Below are 20142 nucleotides of genomic sequence, written 5' to 3' on the forward strand. Positions count from 1 at the left end.
GGCCTGCCTTAAAAGAGACCCTGAAGGAAGCACTAAACATGGAAAGGAACAACCAGTACCAGCCATTGCAAAAACAAGCCAAAATGTAAAGACTATGGATGCTAGGAAGAAACTGCATCAACTAACGAGCAAAATAACCGGCTAACATCGTAATGACAGGATCAAATTAACACATAACAATATTAACCTTAAATGTAAATGGACTAAATGCTCCAATTAAAAGACACAGACTGGCAAATCGGATAGTCAAGACCCATCAGTATGCTGTATTCAAGAGACCCATCTCACATGCAGAGACATACATAGGCTCAAAATAAAGGGATGGAGGAAGATCTACCAAGCAAATGGAGAACAAAAAAAGCAGGGGTTCCAATACTAGTCTCTGTTAAAACAGACTTTAAACCATCAAAGTTCAAAAGAGACAAAGAAGGCCATTACATAATGGTAAAGGGATCAATTCAACAGGAAAAGCTAAGTATCCTAAATATACATGTACCCAATACAGGAGCACCCAGATTCATAAAGTAACTCCTTAGAGACTTACAAAGAGACTTAGACTCCCATACAATAATAATGGGAGACTTCAACACTCCGCTGTCAACATTAGACAGATCAACGAGACAGAAAGTTAACAAGGATATCCAGGAATTGAACTCATCTCCGCAGCAAGCAGACCTGATAGACATCTACAGAACTCTCTACCCCAAATCAACAGAATATAAATTCGTCTCAGCACCACATCACACTTATTCCAAAATTGACCACATAATTGGAAGTAAAGCACTCCTCAGCAAATTTACAAGAACGGAAATTATAACAAACTGTTCCTCAGACCACAATGCAATCAAACTAGAACTTAGGACTAAGAAACTCAATCAAAACCGCTCATCTACATGGAAACTGAACAATCTGCTCCTGAATGACTACTGGGTACATAACAAAATGAAGGCAGAAATAAAGATGTTCTTTGAAACCAATGAGAACAAAGATACAACATACCAGAATCTCTGGGACACATTTAAAGCAGTATGTAGAGGTAAATTTATAGCACTAAATGCCCACAAGAGAAAGCAGGAAAGATCTAAAATTGACACTCTAACATCACAAGTAAAAGAACTAGAGAAGCAAGACCAAACACATGCAAAAGCTAGCAGAAGGCAAGAAATAACTAAGATCAGAGCAGAACTGAAGGAGATAGAGACACAAAAAACCCTCCAAAAAATCAATGAATCCAGGAGTTGGTTTTTTGAAAAGATTAACACAGTTGATAGACCGCTAGCAAGACTAATAAAGAAGAAAAGAGAGAAGAATCAAATAGCCGAAATAAAAAATGATAAAGCGGATATCACCACTGACTCACAGAAATACAAACTACCATCAGAGAATACTATAAACACCTCTACGCAACTAAACTAGAAAACCTAGAAGAAATGGATAATTTCCTGGACACTTACACTCTTCCAAGAATAAACCAGGAAGAAGCTGAACCCCTGAATAGACCAATAGCAGGCTCTGAAATTGAGGCAATAATTAATAGCCTACCAACCAAAAAAAGTCCAGGACCAGATGGATTCATAGCTGAATTCTACCAGAGGTACGAGAAGGAGCTGGTACCAATTCTTTTGAAACTATTCCAATCAATAGAAAAAGAGGGAATCCTCCCAAACTCATTTTATGAGGCCAACATCATCCTGACACCAAAGCCTGGCAGAGACACAACAAAAAAAGAGAATGTTAGAACAATATCCATGAAGAACATCGATGCAAAAATCCTCAATAAAATACAGGCAAACCAGCTCCAGCAGCACATCAAAGCTTATCCACCATGATCAAGTGGGCTTCATCCCTGGGATATAAGGCTGGTTCAACATAGGCAAATTGATAAATGTAATCCAGCATATAAACAGAACCAAAGACAAAAACCACATGATTATCTCCATAGATGCAGAAAAGGACTTTCACAAATTTCAACAGCCCTTCATGCTAAAAACTCTCAATAAATTCGATGTTGATGAAATGTATCTCAAAATAATAAGAGCTATTTATGAAAAACCCACAGGCAATATCATACTGAATGGGCAAAAACTGGAAAAATTCCCTTGAAAACTGACACAAGACAGGGATGCCCCCTCTCACCACTCCTATTCAACATAGAGTTGGAAGTTCTGGCAAGGGCAATCAGGCAAGAGAAAGAAATCAAAGGTATTCAGTTAGGAAAAGAAGAAGTCAAATTGTCCCTGTTTGCAGATGACATGATTGTATATTTAGAAAACCCCATTGTCTCAGCCCAAAATCTCCTTAAGCTGATAAGAAACTTCAGCAAAGTCTCAGGATATAAAATTAATGTGCAAAAATCACAAGCATTCGTATACACCAGTAACAGACAGACAGTCAAGTCATGAATGAACTTTCATTCACAATTGCTTTAAAGAGAATAAAATACCTAGAAATCCAACTTACAAGTGATGTGAAGGACCTCTTCAAGGAGAACTACAAACCACTGCTCAGTGAAATAAAAGAGGACACAAACAAATGGAAGAATATGCCATGCTCATGGATAGGAAGCATCAATTACGTGAAAATGGCCATACTCCCCATGGTAATTTATAGATTAAATGCCATCCTCATCATGCCAATGAATTTCTTCACAGAATTGGAAAAAACTACTTTAAAGTTCATATGGAACCAAAAAAGAGCCTGCATTGCCAAGACAATCCTAAGTCAAAAGAGCAAACCTGGAGGCATCACGCGACCTGACTTCAAACTATACTACCAGGCTGCAGTAACCAAAACAGCATGGTACTGGTACCAAAACAGAGGTATACACCAATGGAACAGAACAGAGTCCTCAGAAATAATACCACACATCTACAGCCATCTAATCTTTGACAAACCTGAGAAAAACAAGAAATGGGGAAAGATTCCCTGTTTAATAAATGGTGCTAGGAAAATTGTCTAGCCATAAGTAGAAAGCTGAAAATGGATCCTTTCCTTACTCCTTATACGAAAATTAATTCAAGATGGATTAGAGACTTAAATGTAAGACCTAATACCTTATAAAACCCTGGAAGGAAACCTAGGTAATACCATTCAGGACACAGGCATGGGCAAAGACTTCATGTCTAAAACACCATGAGCAACAGTAAGAAAATCCACAATTGACAAATGGGATCTAATTAAACTAAAGAGCTTCTGCACAGCAAAAGAAACTACCATCAGAGTGAACAGGCAACCTACAGAATGGGAGAAAATTTTTGCAATCTACTCATCTGACAAAGGGCTAATATCCAGAACCTACAAAGAACTCAAACAAATTTACAAGAAAAAAACAAACAACCCCATCAAAAAGTGGGCAAAGGATATGAACAGACATTTCTCAAAAGAAGACATTCATACAGCCAACAGACACATGAAAAAATGCTCATCATCACTGGCTATCAGATAAATGCAAATCAAAACCAAATGAGATACCATCTCACACCAGTTAGAATGGCGATCATTAAAAAGTCAGGAAACAACAGGTGCTGGAGAGGATGTGGAGAAATAGGAACACTTTTACACTGCCGGTGGGATTGTAAACGAGTTCATCCATTATGGAAAACAGTATGGCGATTCCTCAAGGATCTAGAACTAGAAGTATCATATGATCCAGCCATCCCATTCCTAGGCATATACCCAAAGGATTATAAATCATGCTGCTATAAAGACACATGCACACGTATGTTTATGGTGGCACTATTCACAAGAGCAAAGACTTGGAATCAACCAAAATGTCCATCAGTGACAGATTGGATTAAGAAAATGTGGCACATATACACCATGGAATACTATGCAGCCATAAAAAAGGAGGAGTTTGTGTCCTTTGTAGGGACATGGATGCAGCTGGAAACCATCATTCTCAGCGAACTATCGCAAGAACAGAAAACCAAACACTGCATGTTCTCACTCATAGGTGGGAACTGAACAATGAGATCATTTAGACTCGGGAAGCGGAACATCATACACCGGGGCATATCATGGGGAGGGGGAAGTGGAGAGGGATTACATTGGGAGTTATACCTGATGTAAATGACGAGTTGATGGGTGCTGACGAGTTGATGGGTGCAGCACACCAACGTGGCACAGGTATACATATGTAACAAACCTGCATGTTATGCACATGTACCCTAGAACTTACAGTATGATAATAATAATAATAATAAACCTAAAAAAAAGAAGATTTCTGAGAAACTTCTTTCTGATGTGTGAATTCATCTGAAAGAGATACACAATTTTCTTCATGAAATACTTTTTCGTGGAATCTGCAAAGTGATATTATGGAGCGCATTGAGGCATAAGATGAAAGTCGAAATATCCTCAGATGAAAACCAGAAAGAAGCATTTTGAAAACTGATTTTTGATGTGTGAATTCATCTCACAGAGTTGAACTTTCGTTTCAAGGAGCAGTCCTTTACCAGTGTTTTTTGGGGAATGTCAGAAATGATACTTTGGATCGCACTGAAGCCTGTGCTGAAAAAGTAAATATCCTCAAATAAAAACGAGAAAGAAACTTTTGGAAAAACTTCTTTGTGATTTGTGAATTCATCTCACAGAATTACACCTCTCTCTTCATGAAGGACTTTGCTAACACTGTGTTCCTGTACTCTGCAAAGCGATATTTGGGAGTGCACTGGGACATACGGTGAAAAAGGAAATATCCTCAGATGAAAACTAGAAAGAAGGTTCTGAGAAACTATTCTCTGATGTTTGAATTTTTCTCACTGTTACACTTGCTTTTCATTTTGTATCACTTTGAAGCCTATACAGACAAAGAAAATATCCGTAAATAAAAACCAAAAAGAAGCTTTCTGAGAAACTTCTTTGTGATGTGTGAATTCATCTCAAAGAGGTACCCCTTTTTCTTCATGAAACACTTTGCTAACACTTTTTTGTAGAATCTGCAAAGCGATATTTGGAAGTGCATTGAGGCATAAGGGGAAATAGTTAATATTCTCACATGAAAACCACAAAGAAGTTTTCTGAGAAACTGATTTCTGATGTGTGAATTTATCTCACAGAGTTAAACTTTCGTTTCATGGAGCAGTCTGTTTCCCGTGTTTTTGGGGAATCTCAGAAACGATATTTTGGATCACATTGAAGCCTAGGCTGACAAAGGAAATATCCTCAAATAAAAACAAGAAACAAGTTTTCTGAGAAACTTCTTTGTGATGTGTGGATTCACTTCACAGAATCACACCTTTCTCTTCATGAAGGAGTTTGCTAAAACGGTGTTCCTGTAATCTGCAAAGTGATATTTGGGAGTGCATTGAGGCATATAGTGAAAAAGGAATCATCCACAGATGAAAACTCGAAAGAATGTTTCTGAGAAACTGTTCTCTGATGTTTGAATTCGCCTCACAGACTTACACAGTTACACTTTCTTTTCATGGAGCAGTCTGTCACCAATGTTTTTGGGGAATCCAAGGGATGTTTTTTATCGCCTTGAAGCCTGCGGAAGCCTTTCTCCTTCATGAAGAGAAAAGCGTAATTCAGTGAGGTGAATTTACACATGACAAAACAGTTTCTCAGAAAGCTTCTTTCTAGTTTCTATTTGAGGATATTTCATTTCTCCACATAGGGTTCAATGCGTTAAAAAATATCACTTCCCAGATTCCCCAAAAACAGTGGTAACAGATGGCTCAAGGAAAAGAATGGGTTACTCTGTGAGAGAAATTCACATATCAGAGAACAGTTTCTGAGAAACCTTCTTTCTACTTTTCATCTGAGGATGTTTCCTATTTCACCATATGCCTCAGTGAACTCCCAAATATCACTTTGCGGATTACACGAACACAGTGTTAGCAAACTCCTTCATGAAGACAAACGTGGAATACTGTGAGGTGAATTCACACATCATGAAGAAGTTTCTTAGAAAGATTCTTTCTAGTTTTTATTTGAGGATATTTCTTTTTTTCAAGTAGGCTTCAATGAGATAAAAAATATCACTTCTCAGATTCCCCAGAAACAGCGGTAACAGACTGCTCAAGGAAAATTAAGTGTAACTCTGTGAGACGAATTCATACATCAGAGAATAGTTTCTCAGAAACTCTCTTTCTAGTTTTTATTTGAGGATATTTCCTTTTTCACCATATGCCTAAGTACACTCCCAAATATCACTTTGCAGACTACAGGAACACAGTGTTAGCAAACTCCTTCATGAAGAGAAACGTGGAATTCTGTGGTTCACACATCATAAAGATGTTTCTCAGAAAGCTTCTTTCTCATTTTTATTTGAGGATATTTCCTTTGTCAGCATAGGCTTCAATGCGATTCAAATATCATTTCTGAGATTTCTCCAAAACACTGGTAACAGACTGCTCCATGAAATGAATGTTTAACCCTGTGAGACGAATTCACACATCAGACTCTCTTTCTAGTTTTTATCTGAGGATATTTCCTTTTTCACCATATGCCTAAGTACACTCCCAAGTATCACTTTGCAGACTACAGGAACACAGTGTTAGCAAACTCCTTCGTGAAGAGAAAGGTGTAATTCTGTGAGGTGAATTCACACATCACAAAGATGTTTCTCAGAAAGCTTCTTTCTTGTTTTTATTTGAGGATATTTCCATTGTCAGCATAGGCTTCAATGTGATTCAAAATATCATTTCTGAGATTTCTCAAAAACACTGGTAAAAGACTGCTCCATGAAATGAATGTTTAACCCTGTGAGATGAATTCACACATCGGAAATCAGTTTCTCAGAAAGCTTCTTTCTGATTTCCATCTGAGGATATTCCGTTTTTTAACTTATGCCTCTGTGCACTCCCAAATATCCTTTTGCAGATTCCACGAAAACAGTGGTAGCAAACTCTTTCATGAAGAGGAAGGTGTGTTTCATTGGGAAGAATTCACACATCACAGAGAAGTTTCCCAGAAAGCTTTTTCCTAACTTTCATTTGAGGATACTTCTTCTGTCTACTTAGGCTTCAATGCGATAAAAAATATCCTTTTTCAGATTCCCCAAAAAGAGTGGTAACAGATTGCTTCTTGAAAAGAAAGTGTAACTCTCTGAGATGAATTCACACGTCAGAGCACAGTTTCTCAGAAAACTTCTTTCTACTTTTTGTCTGAGGATATTTCCTTTTTCACCATATGCCTAAGTACACTCCCAAGTATCACTTTGCAGACTACAGGAACACAGTGTTAGTAAACTCCTTCGTGAAGAGAAAGGTGTAATTCTGTGAGGTGAATTCACACATCACAAAGAAGTTTCTCAAAAAGCTTCTTTCTAGTTTTTATTTGAGAATACTTCATTTGTTCAAGTAGGCTTCAATGTGATAAAAAATATCACTTCTCATATTCCCCAAAAACAGTGTTAACAGACTACTTCATGAAAAGAAAGTATAACTCTGTGAGACGAATTCACACATCAGAGAACAGTTTCTGAGAAACCTTCTTTCTAGTTTTCATATGAGGATATTTCCTTCTTCACCATGTGCCTCAATGCACTCCCAAATATCACTTTGCAGATTACAGAAACACAGTGTTAGCAAACTCCTCCATGAAGAGAAAGTTGTAATTCTGTGAGGTGAATTCACACATCACAAAGAAGATTCTCAGAGAGCTTCTTTCTCGATTTTATTTGAGGATATTTCCTTTGTCAGCCTAGGCTTCAATACGATCCAAAATATCATTTCTGAAATTGCCCAAAACACCAGTAACAGACTGCTCCATGAAACGTAAGTTTAACTCTGTGAGATGAATTCACACATCAGAAATCAGTTTCTCAGAAAGCTTCTTTTTGGTTTTCATCTGAGGATATTTCCTTTTTTACCTTATGCCTCTCTGTGCTCCCAAATATCCTTTTGCAGCTTCCAGGAAACAGTAGTAGCAAACTGTTTCAAGAAGAGGAAGGTGTATGTCATTAGGATGAATTAACACATCACAGAGAAGTTTCCCAGAAAGCTTTTCTCTAACTTTCATTTGAGGATACTCCTTTGTCTTCTTAGGCTTCAATTCGATAAAATATATCCCTTTTCAGATTTCCCAAAGAAAGTGATAACAGACTGCCCCAGGAAAAGAAAGCGTAACTCTGTGAGACGAATTCACACATCAGAGAACAGTTTCTCAGAAACTTTCTAGTTTTTATCTGAGGATATTTCCTTTTTCACCATATGCCTCAGTGCACTCCCAAATATCACTTTGCAGACTACAGGAACACAGTGCTGGCAAACTCCTTCATGAAGAGAAAGGTGTAATTCAGACGTCACAAAAAAGTTTCCCAGAAAGCTTCTTTCTTGTTTCTTTTTGAGGATATTTCCTTTCTCCACATAGGGTTCAATGTGATAAAAAATATCACTTCTCATATTCCCCAAAAACAGTGGTAACAGACTGCTCCAGGAAAAGAATGTGTTACTCTGTGAGATGAATTCACATGTCCGAGAACAGTTTCTCTGAAAGCTTCTTTCTGGTTTTAATCTGAGAATATTTCCATTTTACCTTATGCCTCTATGTGCTCCCAAATATCCTTTTGATGATTCCAGGAAACAGTGGTAGCAAACTGTTTCAAGAAGAGAAAGGTGTATTTCATTGGGGTGACTCACACATCACAGAGACGTTTCCCAGAAAGCTTTTTTCTAACTTTCATTTTGAGGATACTTCTTTTGTCTTCTTAGGCTTCAATGCGATAAAAAAATATTCCTTTTCAGATTCCCCAAAAAGAGTGGTAACAGGCTGCTCCAGGAAAGGAAAGTGTAACTCTGTGAGACGAATTCACACATCAGAGGACACTTTCTCAGAAACCTTCTTTCTAGTTTTCATCTGAGGATATTTCCTATTTCACCATATGCCTCAGTGAACTCCCAAATATCACTTTGCAGATTACAGGAACACAGTGTTAGCAAACTCCTTCATGAAGAGAAACGTGGAATTCTTTGAGGTGAATTCACACATCATAAAGAAGTTTCTCAGAAAGCTTCTTTCTAGTTTTTATTTGAGTATATTTCCTTTGTTCAAGTAGGCTTCAATGTGATAAAAAATATCACTTCTTAGATTCCCCAGTAACAGTGGTAACAGACTGCTCCATGAAAAGAAAGTGTAACTATGTGAGATGAATTAACACATCAGAGAACAGTTTCTCAGAAACTCTCTTTCTAGTTTTCATTTGAGAACATATTCTTTTTCACCATACGCCTCAGTGCACTCCCAAATATCACTTTGCAAATTACAGGAACACAGTGTTAACAAACTCCTTTATGAAGAGAAAGGTGTAATTCTGTGAGGTGATTTCACACATAATAAAGAAGTTTCTCAGAAAGTTTCTTTCTCGTTTTTAATTGAAGATATTTCCCTTGTCAGCATAGGCTTCAAAGCGATCCAAAATATCATTTCTGAGATTCCCCAAAAACACTGGTAACAGACTACTCCATGAAACGAACGTTTAACTCTGTGAGATGAATTCACACATCAAAAATACGTTTCTCAGAAAGCATCTTTCTGGTTTTCATCTGAGGATATTTCCTTTTTTACCTTATGCCTCTATGCGCCCCTAAATATCCATTTGCAGATTCCACATAAACAGTGCAACAAACTGTTTCAAGAAGAGGAAGGTGTATTTCACTGGGATGAATTTACACATCACAGAGAAGTTTCCCAGAAAGCTTTTTTCTAACTCTCATTTGAGAATACATCCTTTGTTTTCTTAGGCTTCAATGCGATAAAAATATCCCATTTTAGATTCCCCAAAAAGAGAGTTAACAGACTGCTCCAGAAAAAGAAAGTGTAACTCTGAGGGATGAATTCACACATCAGAAAACAGTTTCTCAGAAACCTTCTTTCTAGTTTTCATCTGAGGATATTTCCTTTTTCACCATGTGCCTCAGTGCACTCCCAAATATCACTTTGCAAATTATAGGAACACAGTGTTATCAATCTCCTTCATGAAGAGAAAGGTGTAATTCTGTGAGATGAATACACACAACACAAAGAAATTTCTCAGAAAGCTTCTTTCTATTTTCTATTTTAGGATATTTCCTTTGTCCCTGTAGGCTTCAATGCGAAAGAAAATATCACTTCTCAGGTTCCCCAAAAACAGTGGTAACAGACTGCTCCAGGAAAAGAAAGTGTAACTCCATTAGATGGATTCACACATCTGAGAACAGTTTCTCAGAAACCTTCTTTCTAGTTTTCATTTGAGAATATTTCCTTTTTCACGATATGCCTCAGTGCACTCCCAAATATCACTTTGCAGATTAGAGAAGCACAGTGCTAGAAAACTCCTTCATGAAGAGAAAGGTGTAATTCTGTGACGTGAATTCACACATAATAAAGAAGTTTCTCAGAAAGCTTCTTTCTGCTTTTTATTTGAGGATATTTCGTTATCAGCATAGGCTTCAATGCGATGCAAAATATCATTTCTGAGATTCCCCCCAAAAACACTGGTAACAGACTCCTCCAAGAAACGAATGTTTAACTCTCTGAGATGAATTCACACATCAGAAATCAGTTTCTCAGAAAGCTTCTTTCTGGTTTTCCTCTGAGGATATTTCCTTTTTTACCTTAGGCCTCTATGTGCTCCCAAATATCCTTTTGCAGATTCCACGAAAACAGTGGCAGCAAACTGTTTCATGAAGAGAAAGGTGTATTTCATTGGGGTGACTCACACATCACAGGGAAGTTTCCCAGATAGCTTTTTTCTAACTTTCATTTTTCAGGATACTTCCTTTGTCTACTTAGGATTCAATGCGATAAGAAATATTCCTTTTCAGATTCCCCAAAAAGAGTGGTAACAAACTGCTCCAGGAAAGGAAAGTGTAACTCTGTGAGACGAATTCACACATCAAAGGACACTTTCTCAGAAACCTTCTTTCTAGTTTTCATCTGAGGATATTTCCTTTTTGACCATATGCCTCAGTGCACTTCCCAATATCACACTCTGCAGATTACACGAACACAGTTTTAGCAACCTCCTTCATGAAGAGAAAGGTGTAATTCTGTGAGGTGAATTCACACATCACAAAGAAGTTTCATGGAAAGCTTCTTTCTAGTGTTTATTTGAGGATAAGTCCTTTGTCCGCGTAGGCTTCAATGAGATAAAAAATATCACTTTTCAGATTTCTCAAAAAGAGTGGTAACAGACTGCTCCATGAAAGGAAAATGTAACTCTGTGAAACGAATTTACTCATCAGAGAACAGTTTCTCAGAAATTTTCTTGCTACTTTTCATCTGAGGATATTTCATTTTTCACCGTATGCCTCAGTGAACTCCCAAATATCACTTTGCAGATTACAGGAACACAGTGTTAGCAAACAACTTCATGAGGAGAAACGTGGAATTCTGTGAGGTGAATTCACCCATCACAAAGAAGTTTCTCAGAAAGCTTTCTAGTTTATATTTGAGGATATTTCCTTTGTCCACGTAGGTTTCAGTGCGATAAAATATATCATTTTCTTATTCCCCAAAAACAGTGATAACAGACTGCTCCATGAAAAGACAGTGTAACTCTGTGAGACGAATTCACACATCAGAGAACAGTTTCTCAGAAACCTTCTTTCTAGTTCTTATCTGATGATATTTCCTTTTCACCGTATGCCTCAGTGTACTCCCATATATCCCTTTGTAGATTGCACGAACACCATGTTAGCAAACTCTTTTATGAAGAGAAAGCTGTAATTCTCAGAAAACTTCTTTTTCCTTTTTATATGATTACATTTCCTTTTCCACCAGAGCCCTCAATGTGCTCCCAAATGTCACTTTGCAGATTCCAGGAGAACAGTATTAGCAAACAGCTTCATGAACAGAAAGGTGGAACTCTGTGAGATGAATCCAAAGAAGAGAATGAAATTTCTCATAAAATTTCCTTCTCATTCTTTTGGAGGATATTTCCTTTGCAACCATAAGCTTCATTGCGCTAAGAGATATCCCATTGCAGATTTCAAGAAAACAGAGTTAGGAAACTGATCAATGAAAAGAAAATTGTAAATCTGTGAGTTGTATTCACACATCACAAAGTAGTTTCTCACAGCACTTCTTTTCAGTTTTTATCTGAGGATATATCTTTTTCACCATAGCCCTGAATGCACTCTCAAATATCACTTTGCAGTTTCCATGAGAACGGATATATCAAACGGTTTCACGAACAGAAAGGTGGAACTCTGTTATGTGAATTCACAGGTCACAAAGAAATTTCTCAGAAAATTTCTTTCTCGTTTTCACCTGAAGATAATTTCTTTTCCACCATAGCACTCCATGCGCTCCAAAATATCACTTTGCAGTTCCACGAGAGCAGTTTTATCAAATGGCTTCATGAACAGAAAGGTGGAACTCTGTGAGATGAATTCAAATAACAGAAAGCTATATCTCAGAAAACTTCCTTCTCATTTTTATCTGAGGATATTTCCTTTGACTGTATAGTCTTCAAAGCGATCCGAAATATCAGTTCTCAGATTCCACAAAAACATGGCTAGCAAACAGCTCCACGAAATACAGGCGTAACTCAGTGAGTTGAATTCACACATCACAAAGCAGTTTCTCAGAAAGTTTATTTTGACTTTTTATCTGAGGATATTACCTTTGTCACCATTAGCTTCATTGCGCTAAGACATAGGCCATTGCAGATATCAAGAAAATGGAGTTAGCAAACTGATGAATGAAAGGAAAACTGTAACTCTGTGACTTGCCTTCATACGTCACAAAGCAGGTTCTCAGAACGCTTCTTTCCAGTTTTTATATGAGGATATTTCCTTTTTCACCATAGCCCTCTATGCGCTCCCAAATATCACTTTGCAATTTCCACGTGGACAGTGTTAGGAAATGGCTTCATGAACAGAAATGTGGAAGTCTGTGAGATAAATTCACAGATCAAAAAGAAGTTTCTCAGAAATCTTCTTTCTCGTTTTTATCTGATTATATTTCCTTTTCCACCATAGCCCTCAATGCCCTCCCAAATATCACTTTGCAGATTCCACAAGAACGGTGTTAGCAACCGGCCTCATGAACAGAAAGCTGGAACTCTGTGAGGTGAATTCACAAATCACAAAGAAGTTTCTCAGAAAGCTTCTTTCTCGTTTTTATCTGATTGTATTTCCTTTTCCATCAGAGCCCTCAATGCGCTAACAAATATCACTTTGCAGATTCCACGAGAACAGTATGAGAAAACAGCTTCATGAACAGAAAAATGAAACTCTGTGAGATGAATTCAAAGAAGAGAAAGAAATTTCTCAGAAAACTTCCTTCTTTTTTTAATCTGAGGATATTTCCTTTTTCCATATCATCTTCAAAGCGATCCGAAATATCAGATCTCAGATTCCAGAAAAACAGGGTTAACAAACAGATCAATGAAAACTAAAGTGTAATTCTATGAGTTGCATGTTCACGTCACAAAGCAATTTCTCAGAACACTTCTTTCCACTTTTTCTGAGGATATTTCCTTTTTCACCATAGCCCTCAATGTGCTCCCAAATATCACATTTCAGATTTCACTAGAACAGTGGTAGCAAAGCGCTTCATGAACCGAAAGGTGGTACTCTCTGAGATGAATTCACAGAACACAAAGAAATTTCTCAGAAATTCTTTATCTGAGGATTTTTATCTGAGGATATCTCCTTTTTCACCATAGCCCTGATCGCTCCCAAATATCACTTTGCAGTTTCCACGACAACAGTGTTAGCAAACGGCTTCATGAACAGAAAGGTGGAACACCTTTTCTTGAAATCTGCAATGGGATACTTCTTAGTGCCATGAAGCTTATGGTGACAAAAGAAATATCCTCCGATTAAGACGAGAAAGAATCTTTCTAAGAAACTACTTTATGATGTGTGAATTCATCTCACAGATCTCCATGTTTCTCTCCATGAAGTAGTTTCCTAACACTGTTTTTGTGGAATATGAAAAGTGATATTTGGGAGCACATTGAGGCCTGTGGTGAAAAAGGCAATATCCTCCAATGAAGACAAGAAAGAAGGTTTCTGAGAAACTGCTGTCTGATGTGTGAATTAATCTCACAGAGATACACATTCCTTTCTTGGAGCATTCTGTTACCACTTTTTTTGTTGAGTCTGGGAAGGAATATTTCGGTTTGCTATGAAGATTGTACGGACAAAGGAAATATCCTCAATTGAAAACGTTTAAGAAGCTTTCTGCGAATCTGCTCTGTGATGTGTGAATTCCTTTCACAGAGTTAAACCACCCTTTGATGGAGGAGTTTGCTAGCGCAGTTTTTGTGGAATCTCAGAAGTGATATCTTGAATATCGTTGAATCCCGTGGCAAAAAATGAAATATCCTCAGATAAAAACTGCAGAGAGGCCTTCTCAGAAACTGCTTTGTTGTGGGTGAATTCAGCTCACAGAGTGACATCATTGTTTTCAGTGAGAAGCTTGCTAACAGTGTTTTCACAGAATGTGCAATGAGACACACGGGGGCGATTGGAGACCACAAATAGCCTCAGCTGAAAAATGAAAGAAGCTTTCTGAGAAACTGTGATGTGTGAATTCAATTCACTGAATTACACCTGTATTTCGTGGAGCCGTTTGCTAGCCCTGATTTTGTGGAATCTGAGAAGAGATATTTCGAATCGCTTTGAAGACTATACGGCAAAGGAAATATCCTCGGATTAAAACCAGAACGAAGCTTTCTGAGAAACTGCCTTGTGATATGTGAATTCATCTCACAGAGTTACACCTTTCTCTTCATGAAGCAGTTTGCTAACAGTGATTTCGTGGAATATGCAAAGTGATATTTAGTAGCAGATTGAGGCCTCTGGTGAAACAGGAAATATCCTTAGATGAAAACTAGAAGGAAGCTTTCTGAGAAACCACTTTATGATGGGTGAATTCATTTTAGAGAGTTATAATTTCATATCATGGAGCAGTCTATTACCACTGTCTTTGGGGAATGTGAGAAGGGCTATATTGGATCGCATGGAGGCCTAGGCTGAGAAAGGAAATATCCTCAATTAAAAACGTGAAAGAAGCTTTCTGAGAAACTTCTTTGTGTTATGTTAATACATCTAAGAGAGTTACACCTTAGTCTTCATGGAGCAGTTTGCTAACACTGTTTTCGTGGAAACTGCAACGTGATATTTGGGAGCGCATTGAGGCCTGTGGTGTCAAAGGAAATATCCTCAGCTGAAAATTGGAAAGAAGCGTTCTGAGAAACTGCATTGTGATGTGTGAATGCAACTCACTGACTTACACTGTTCTTTTTATCGATCAGTTTGCCAACACTGTTTTCTTGAAATCTGCAATGGGATATTTCTTAGTGCCATGAAGCTTACGGTGACAAAGGAAATATCCTCCGATAAAAACGAGAAAGAAGCTTTCTGAGAAACTGCTTTGTGATGTGTGAATTCATCTCACAGAGTTACACATGTATTTCGTGGAGCTGTTTGCTAACACTCTTTTTGTGGCATCTGAGAAGTGATATTTTAAATTGCTATGAAGACTCCTCGGATGAAGGAAATATCCTCAGATGAAAACTGGAAAGAAGCTTTCTGAGAAACTTCTTTGTGATGTGTGAATTCATCTCACAGAGTTACCCCTTTCTCTTCATGAAGCAGTTTGCTAACACCGTTTTCATGGAATCTGAAAAATGACATTTGGGAACGCATTGAGGGCTATGGAGAAAAAGGATATATACTCAGATGAAAACTTTAAAGAAGCACTCTGAGAAACTGCATTGTGATGTGTGAATGCAACTCGCAGAGTTACAGTGTTCTTTTCATTGATGAGTTTGCTAAAACTGTTTTCTTGAAATCTACAATGGAATATTTCTTAGTGCAATGAAGCTTACGTTGACAAAGGAAATATCCTCTGATAAAAACTAGACAGAAGCTTTCTGAGAAGCTGCTTTGTGATGAGTGAGTTCATCTCACAGGTTTGCACGTTTCTCTCCATAAAGCAGTTTCCTAATGCAGTTTTCATGGAATCTGCAAAGTGATATTTGGGAGCACATTGAGGCCTGTGGTGACAAAGGAAATATCCTCAGATGAAAACTGGAAAGCAGCGATCTGAGAAACTGCTTTGTGATGTGTGAATGCAACTCACAGAGTTACACTTTTCTTTTCATTGATCAGTTTGCCAACACTGTTGACTTGAAATCTGCAATGGGATATTGCTTAGCACCATGAAGTTGACGGTGGCAAAGGAAATATCCTCCGACAAAAACGAGAAAGATTCTTTCTGAGAAACTGCTTTGTGATGTGTGAATTCATCTCACAGAGTTACACATGTATTTCGTGGAGTCGTTTCCTAGTACTCTTGTTGTGGCATCTGAGAAGTGATATTTTGGATCACTATGAAGACGCCTCGGACTACACAGAAGCTTTCTGAGAAACAACTTTACGATGAGTGAGTTCATCTCACAGAGTTACACCTTTCTCTTCATGAAGCAGTTTGCTAACACTGTTTTCGTGGAATCTGAAAAGTGATATTTGGGAGTGCATTGAGGGCTATGGTGAAAAAGCATATATCCTCAGATGAAAACTTTAAAGAAGCGTTCTGAGAAACTGCATTGTGATGTGTGAATGCAACTCACAGAGGTACACTTTCCACTTCATTGATCAGTTTGCTAACACTCTGTTCTTGAAATCTGCAATGGCATATTTCTTAGTGCAATGAAGCTTCCGGTGACAAAGGAAATATCCTCAGATAAAAAATCGAAAGAAGTTTTCTGAGAAATTGCTTTCTGATATGTGACTTCATCTCACAGAGTGACACCATTATATCCTGGAGTCGTATGCTAGCCCTGTTTTTGTGGAATCTGAGAACTGATATTTTGGATTGCTTTGAAGACTATACGTTCAAAGGAAATATCCTCATATAAAAACGAGAAAGAAGCTTTCTGAGAAACTAGTTTGTGATCTGTGAATTCTTCTCACAGAGTTCCACCTATCTGTTCATGAGTCTGTTTGCTAACATTGTTCTTGTGGAATCTGCAATGAGATATTTGCTCCCAAATATCACTTTGCAGTTTTCAAAAGAAGAGTGTCAGCAAACGGCTTCAAGAAGAGAAAGGTGGAACTCTGAGATGAATTCACAGATCACTAAGAAGTTTCTCAGAAAGCTAATTTCTCGTTTTTATGTGAGGATATTTTCTTTTCCTCCATAGCCCTCAATGCACTCCCAAATATCACTTTTCAGATTTCACTAGAACAGTGTTAGCAAAGAGCTTCATGAACCGAAAGGTGGTACTCTCTGAGATGAATTCACAGAACACAAAGAAATTTCTCAGAAAACTTCTTTCTCGTTTTTATCTGAGGATATTTCCTTTTTCCGTATCATCTTCAAAGCCATCCGAAATATCCGTGCTCAGATTCGACAAAAACAGGTCTGGCAAATGGCTCCATGAAATACAGGTGTAACTCAGTGAGTTGAATTCACACATCACAAAGCAGTTTCTCGGAAAGCTTCTTCTTACTTTTTATCTGAGGATATTTCCTTTGTTACCATAAGCTTCCATGTGCTAAGAAATATCACTTTACAGATTTCCAGAAAACTGTGTTAGCAAACTGATTCATGAAAAGGAAAGTGTAACTCTGTAAGTTGCATTCACACGTCACGAAGCAGTTTCTGAGAACGCTTCCTTCCGGTTTTTATCTGAGGATATTTCCTTGTTCACCATAGCCCTCAAGGCGCTCCCAAATATCACTTTGCAGATTCCACGAGAACTTTGTTAGCAAACGGCTTCATGAACAGAAAGGTGGAACTCTGAGATAAATTCACAGAACTCAAAGAAATTTCTCAGAAAACTTCTGTCTAGTGATTATTTGGGGATGTTTACTTTTTCCATATAGTAATCAAAGAGATTCGAAATATCAGTTCTCAGATTCCACAATAACTGCCTAGCAAATGACTCCGCGAAATAAAGTTGTAATTCAGTGAGTTGAAATCATACATCACAAGGCAGTTTCTCATAAAGATTCTTTCTACTTTTTATCTGAGGCTATTTCCTTGTCACTGTAAGCTTCATTGCACTAAGAAATATTCCATTGCAGATTTCAAGAAAACAGAGTTAGCAAACTGATCAATGAAAAGAAAAGTGAAACTCTGTGAGTTGCATTCACACGTCACGAAGCAGTTTCTCAGAACTCTTCTTTCCAGTTTTCATCTGAGATTTCCTTTTTCACCATAGCCCTCAATGCGCTCCCAAATATCACCTTGCAGATTCCACGAGAACTTTGTTAAGAAACAGCTTCATGAACAGAAAGGTGGAACTCTGTGAGATAAATTCACAGAACATAAAGAAGTTTCACAGACTGCTTCTTTCTCGTTTTGATCTTATTATATTTCGTTTTCCTCCACAGCCCTCAATGCACTCTGAAAAATCACTTTGCATAATCCAGTAGAACAGTTTTAGTAAAGAGCTTCATGAACTGAAAGGTGGAACTCCGTGAGATGAATTCACAGAACACAAAGAAATTTCTCATATAACTTCTTTCTCATTTTCATCTGAGGATATTTCATTTTTTCGTATTGTCATCTAAGCGATCTGAAATACCAGTTCTCAGAATCCACAATAACCGGCTAGCAAAAGACTCCACGAAATAAAGTTGTAATTCAGTGAGTTGAAATCACACATCACAAAGCAGTTTCTCAGAAAGATTCTTTCTACTTTCTCTCTGAGGATATTTCCTTTGTCACTGTAAGCTTCATTGTGCTAAGAAATATTCCATTGCAGCTTTCAAGAAAACAGAGTTAGCAAGTTGATCAATGAAAATCAAAGTGTAAGTCTGTGAGTTGCATTCACACGTCACGAAGCAGTTTCTCAGAATGCCTCATTCCAGTTTTTATCTGAGGATATTTCCTTTTTCTCCATAGCCCTCAATGCGCACCCAAATATCACTTTGCAGATTCCACAAGAACTTTGTTAAGAAGCGGCTTCATGAACAAAAAGGTGGAAGTCTGTGAGATAAATTCACAGATCACAAAGAAGTTTCTCAGAAAGATTCTTTCTCGTTTTTATCTGATTGTATTTCCTTTTCCACCGTAGCCCTCAATGTGCTCCAAGTATCTCTATGCAGATTCCACGAGAACAGTATTAGCAAACAGCTTCATGAACAGAAAGGTGGAACTCTGTGAGATGAATTCACAGAAAAGAAAGAAACGTCTCAGAAAACTTCTTTCTAGTGTTTATCTGAGGATATTTGCTTTTTCCGTATAGTATTCAAAGCGATCTGAAATATCAGTTCTCAGATTCCACAAAAAAAGGACTAGCAAACGGCTCCATGAAATACAGTTGTAACTCAGTGAGTTGAATTCACACATACAAATCAGTTTCTCAGAAAGCTTCTTTCCTCTTTTCATCTGAGGATATTTCCTTTGTCACATTAGCTTCACTGCGCTAAGAAATATGACCTTGCAGATTTCAAAAAAAAAAAAAAAAAAAAACAGATTTAGCAAACTGATCAATGAACAGAAATGTGTAACTCTCTGATTTGTATTCACAGGTCACGAAGCAGTTTCTCAGATCGCTTCTTTCCAGTTTTTCTCTGAGGATATTTCCTTTTTCAACATACCCCTCAATGTGCTCCTAAATATCACTTTGCTGTTTCCACTAGAATAGTGTTAGCAAGCGGCTCCAAGAACAGATAGGTGGAACTCTGTAAGATGAATTCACAGATCACTGAGAAGTTTCTCAGATACCTTCTTTCTCATTTTTATCTTATTATATTTCGTTTTCCTCCATGGCCCTCAATGTGCTCCCAAATATCACTTTGCTGTTTCCACTAGGACAGTGGTAGCAAGGAGCTCCATGAACCGAAAGGTGGAACTCTGTGAGATGATTTCACAGAACACAAAGAAACTTCTCAGCAAACTTCTTTCCCGTTTTTATCTGAGGATATTTCCTTTCTCCCTATCATCTTCAAAGCGATCCGAAATATCAGTTCTCAGATTCCACAAAAACACACTAGAAAACGAATCCAGGAAATACACTTGTAACTCAGTGCATTGAATTCACACATCACAAAGCAGTTTCTCAGGAAGTTTCTTTCTACTTTTTATCTGAGGATATTTCCTTTGTCACTGTAAGGTTCATTGCCCTAAGAAATATGCCATTGCATATTTCAAGAAAACAGAGTTAGCAAACTGATCAATGAAAGAAAAGTGTAACTCTGTGAGTTGTATTCATAGGTCATGAAGCAGTTTCTCAGAACGCTTCTTTCC

This window comes from Theropithecus gelada, chromosome 8 (genome assembly GCF_003255815.1).
Source record: "Theropithecus gelada isolate Dixy chromosome 8, Tgel_1.0, whole genome shotgun sequence".
Taxonomy (NCBI): domain Eukaryota; kingdom Metazoa; phylum Chordata; class Mammalia; order Primates; family Cercopithecidae; genus Theropithecus; species Theropithecus gelada.